The 5,604-nt window shown below is 47.9% G+C and overlaps 1 pseudogene; it reads right to left on the bottom strand.

Annotated features, from left to right (window-relative positions):
• Positions 1-2,851: 2,851 nt before the first annotated feature.
• LOC134913593 (5S ribosomal RNA) lies at positions 2,852-2,970 on the bottom strand (annotated as a pseudogene).
• Between the last annotated feature and the right edge of the window lie 2,634 nt (positions 2,971-5,604).

The following is a 5,604-nucleotide window of genomic DNA, read 5'->3' as shown; positions in this document are numbered from 1 at the left end:
CTGCAACCGCGCTACATACCCATGCCGATGTTATTGCCGGTCTGAGTAAAGCACCCGTATGCGTATAAATTGATGTTAATGTAGTTTCCTGTCTGCGATCAGCAGGATCCTTGAGGGCTGCCGTGTCTGGAGACGGTAGCGCCACCTACTTGGACAAGCGCTTTAAAGCCTTGTCCACCCTGGGCGAGGATTCCCACCGTACCCTGTCCTGAGCAGGGAAAGGATACGCCATAAGGATCCTCTTGGGACTCTGCAGTTTTTTGTCTGGAGTTTCCCAAGCTTTTTCAAATAACTCGTTCAGCTCATGAGATGGGGGAAAGGTTACCTGAGGTTTCTTTTCCTTATACATGCGCACCCTCATGTCAGGGACAGAGGGGTCATCTGTGATATGCAAAACATATTTTATTGCCATAATCATATACTGAATACTTTTGGCCACCCGTGGGTGTAACCTTGCATCATCGTAGTCGACACTGGAGTCAGAATCCGTGTCGGTATCAGTGTCCGCTATTTGGGATAGAGAACATTTTTGAGACCCTGAAGGGCCTTGTAATACAGTCAAAGCCATTGATTGACTCACTGCTTTTTCCCTGGACTCTGCTTTGTTCATCCTCTTATGTAACAAGGTCACATTTGCATTCAAAACATTCCACATGTCCAACCAATCAGGTGTCGGCGTTGCCGACGGAGACACCACAAGCATCTGCTCCACCTCCTCCTTAGATAATAATAATAATGGCCCTTTGGAGAGACAGAGAGAGAGTATGCCAGCACACACCCCAGCGCCAACAGACACTGGAAACAAATTCCCAGAAAATATAGCGCTTTTATATATAATTATATGTATAATACACTCACTGCGCCTTACAGATGCCCCCCCCCCCCCCCCTCTTTTCTGCCCTGTGTCACTGTGTTCAGCAGGGGAGGGTCCGGGGGGCAAGCTTCTCTGCAGTGCTCTGTGGAGAAAATGGCGCATGTTAGTGCTGTGGACTCAAGCTCCGCCCCCTCCAGCGGCAGGCTACGGTCACGCTCAATTTTATAATACTGGCGGGGGATTTTTATATCTACTGCCTCCGCAGCCCATATATATGTATTTGCCAGTCCTAGAGGTTTATAATGCTGCCCAGGGCGCCCCCCCTGCGCCCTGCACCCATCAGTGCCTGCCGTGTGTGTTGTGTGTGGGAGCAATGGCGCGCAGCGGTAACGTTACCTCAGGGAAAATCTGAAGTCTTCTGCCGCCTGTGAAGTCTTCTTTCTTCTTATACTCACCCGGCTTCTGTCTTCCGGCTCTGTGAGGAGGACGGCGGGGCGGCTCCGGGACAAACGGCAAGGGAAGACCTGCGTTCCGACTCCCTCTGGAGCTAATGGTGTCCAGTAGCCTAAGAAGCAGAGCCTATCAGTTAAGTAGGTCTGCTTCTCTCTCCTCAGTCCCACGATGCAGGGAGCCTGTTGCCAGCAGTGCTCCCTGAAAATAAAAAACCTAACAAAATTCTTTTTTCAGAGAAACTCAGGAGAGCTCCCTGTAATGCACCCAGTCTCCTCTGGGCACAGGAACTAACTGAGGTCTGGAGGAGGGGCATAGAGGGAGGAGCCAGTGCACACCCATTCTAAAGTTCTTTATAGTGCCCATGTCTCCTGCGGAGCCCGTCTATACCCCATGGTCCTTACGGAGTCCCCAGCATCCTCTAGGACGTAAGAGAAAATAGGATTTTAATACCTACCGGTAAATCCTTTTCTCGTAGTCCATAAGGGATATTGGGGGAAACTAGTACGATGGGGTATAGACATGGTCCAAAGGAGCCAGTGCACTTTCAATTTCTTCAACTCGGTGTGTTGGCTCCTCCCCTCTATTCCCCCTCCCACAGGCAGTTATAGGTAAAAACGTGCCCGAAGGAGAAAGGACACATGAGAAGGAACATGACAACAGAAAAGGTGGTGAGATTTACACACCAGCACACCACTAACATACAACAACCAGCAACGGCTGGTAACAACAAAAGCAACAGCTGAACAGGTAACTATAGAACAAGAACCTGCACAAAAGTCAACGTACTGAGGCGGGCGCCCAATATCCCTTATGGACTACGAGAAAAGGATTTACCGGTAGGTATTAAAATCCTATTTTCTCTAGCATCCATAGGGGATATTGGGGGAAACAAGTACGATGGGGACGTCCCAAAGTTTCCAGAACGTGCAGGGACCTTCGGAGACTGCTGCATCACCGCCTGCCCAAACTAGGTTTCCTCTTTGGCCAGGGAATCAAATTTGTAAAACTTCACAAAAGTGTTCTTCCTCGACCCGGTAGCAGCTCGGCATAGTTGCAAGGCCGAGACTCCACGGGCAGCCGCCCAGGAAGAGCCCACTGATCTTGTAGAGTGGGCTTTTAGAGACTTAGGAACAGGTAAGGCTGACGACACATGAGAAGAAATATTATAAAACATAATTTTTAATGTATAAAGTTTAAAAACGTAATTACCCATAGAAGTGATCCATGTGAAATAAAGATATTACAGATAAAGAATTAAAATGTTCTGGTCTGTTTTTTTTCACAATAAGTGATTGAAAAGGTTGTAGACACTTGATTGTCTTACCCCCATTTCCCCTGACCAGTACAGAATGTCTGTATTAATGGGACCGAGGAGTGGTCATAGCGATAATGATAAGTAAGCCCCAAAAAGGGCTGCTTACAATAGGAAATTAATGGTCACCAACATTCAAAAAACCTGACTTTGTAACATATGCCAAATTATTGGTTGTAAGCCTTTCGTAGAGAGAAAATATCATAAGAACCAGAATTAGTGGTGATACTGCTGTTGGCGTCGCAACTCACATAGAAAGGAAAATAATTCCTTCTCTACAACACCAGGTATTCGCAGGGGGTCTCCTCTCCCGGTACTAACCCAGCCCAACGCTGTTTGGCTTCCAAGATCGGACGAGATCGGGCATTTGCAGCGTGGTATGATAGTAGAGAATTTATGTGATAAGTACACCAATGAGAGTGCACCTATATAGGAAATTAGAGAGAAGGGTGGAAACAATAGAGAGACGAAAAAGGAATGAATGAGTAAAGGGGGAAGAAATGTGTGGATCTGCTTTCCACGTTAGGCACGGCTCACAAAATCCCACATCCGTGGTATCATGCTCCGTGGATCGTGGATGAGAGTCCACGAAAAATAGTAGAACAAGAAGAAGGCACAAAATCAATGATTCCAGTACACTTGTATATTGGAAAGAGGTAAGCAAAATGGGATATTCTGTGTCACCAAACAATTATTGTCACTCCATCAGCGGTCCCCGCTCACCCCCCCCCCCTGTGGAAGACGCGTTTCGCCCATGCGGGCTTGTTCACTTCCGGAGGCTTAATAATAATTGTTAGGTGACACAGAATATCACTTATTGTGAAAAAAACAGACCAGAACATTTAAATTCTTTATCTGTAATATCTTTATTTCACATGGATCACTTCTATGGGTAATTACGTTTTTAAACTTTAAACATTAAACATTATGTTTTATAATATTTCTTCTCATATATCATAGGAATTTTTCTACATTTCTAAAGACTGCGCCCACACAAGAGCCTTCTCTCTCTCCCTTTTGCTAGTACATGTACTTTCTGGCTCTGGGCGCACCACCAACTAGGACAGTGTTAATTAATTGAAAAAATTGTATTTTTTTCCTCCCAATTTCCAAGGGTTTAATTGTCCGATTTTGGTTTTCACACGTCAATACTATATCAATTTGACTGGTGCCCGATCGCCCTTTGTCTAGTCATAAGGCTGCCGACACATAGGCCTGTTGGATAGTAAGCCTAATCCAACGAGCAATTGACTGCTTTGAAGCAGGGCAACCCTTTTTCTGCGCATCATAGAGCACGAATAAGGAACCCCTTTTTCTTACCCGAGCTGTGTACCTGACATAGATCTTCAAGGTCCGCACAGCATCCAATGGAACCGGAGGAGCAGAAGCGTCAGAACTGGATGGAACCCCAATAGGTTTATTCAGAAGAACTGCTGTCTAGTCCGGAGCTCTGCTCTGTCCTCGTAAATGACCAAGTAGGAACTTTTACATGACAAAGCACCCAATTCTGAAACACGTCGAGCAGAAGCCAGGGCCAGTAACGTCACTGTCTTCCACGTGAGGTACTTGTCTTCTATTGTTATCAGAGGTTCAAACCAGGAGGACTGTAGAAATATCAACCCTACATCCAAATCCCAGGGTGCCGTAGGTGGCACAAATGGAGGTTGTATGTGGAGCACCCCTTGCAAGAAGGTCCGAGCTTCTGGCAACACTGCCAATTTCTTTTGAAAGAAAATGGAGAGAGCTGAAATCTGGACCTTAATGGAACCCAGACGCAAGCCCTTATCCACACCAGCCTGCACGAAACGTAGGAAACGTCCCAAGTGAAACTCTGCAGGTGGATTCGTGCTTTCCTTGAACCAAGAGACATATCTCCTCCAGATATGATGATAGTGTTTTGACATCACAGGTTTCCTGGGCTGAACCATGGTTGCAACAACCTTCTTGGAAAGGCCCTTGTGAGCTAGGATGTTCCGCTCAACCTCCTTGCCATCAAACGAAGTCGCCGTAAGTCCGGGTAGACGAACGCTCCTTGTTGAAGAAGATCTCTTCTGAGTGGTAGAGGCCAAAGGTCGACGGACATGTCCAGAAGATCCGCGTACCACGCCCTCCGAGGCAATCAGAATTGCCTTGACACCTTGATTCCTGATTCGCTTTAGCACTCTTGGGAGCAATGGGATCAGAGGAAACAGGTAGACCAGCCGGTATGGCCACGGCAACGCCAGTGCGTCCACTGCCCTCGCCTGAGGGTCCCTGGTCCACGAGCAATACCAGGGAAGTTTCCTGTTGAGACGAGAAGCCATCATGTCTATTTGTGGGCAACCCCACTGGTCGATGATCTGCTGGAACACCAGATAGTGGAGCCCCCACTCCCCCGGGTGGAGATCGTGACGACTCAGGAAGTTCGCCTCCCAGTTGTCCACACCCAGAATGAAGATTGCTGACATGGCTCTTGCATTTCTTTCCGCCCAGAGGAGTATCTTTGACACCTCTCACATGCAGGCTCTGCTTTTTTCCCTCCTTGTCGATTGATATATGCCACAGCCGTGGTGTTGTCCGACTGTACCTGGATCGCGTGATCTTTGAGTCAAGGCTTGAAGCAGAGCCCAAAGTTCCAGAATGTTGATTGGAAGGAGGCTTTCGTGGGCTGACCACCTGCCCTGGAACTGTGCCCCTTCAGTGACAGCTCCCGATCCTCTCAGACTTGTATCCGTCGTGAGGAGGGTCCAATCCTGAATCCCGAAACTCCTGCCCTCCAGGAGACTGGAGGACTGTAGCCACCACAGGAGGGAAATCCTGGCCTGAGGTGACAGCTGAATCATCCGGTGCATCTGGAGATGCGATCCAGACCACTTGCTCAGGAGATTCAGCTGAAACGTTCTGGCATGGAACCTCCCATACTGGATTGCCTCGTATGAGGCAACCATCTTCCCCAACAATCTTATGCAGAGATGTACGGACATTCGAATAGGTCGGAGCACCATGTGGACCATCTCCTGAAGTGTTTTCGCCTTGACCTCTGGCA

The sequence above is a fragment of the Pseudophryne corroboree genome, chromosome 4 (genome assembly GCF_028390025.1).
Source record: "Pseudophryne corroboree isolate aPseCor3 chromosome 4, aPseCor3.hap2, whole genome shotgun sequence".
NCBI classification, from domain to species: Eukaryota; Metazoa; Chordata; class Amphibia; order Anura; family Myobatrachidae; genus Pseudophryne; species Pseudophryne corroboree.
The sequence above is the reverse complement of the archived record's forward strand: the minus strand, read 5'-3'. Positions and strand labels throughout refer to the sequence as shown.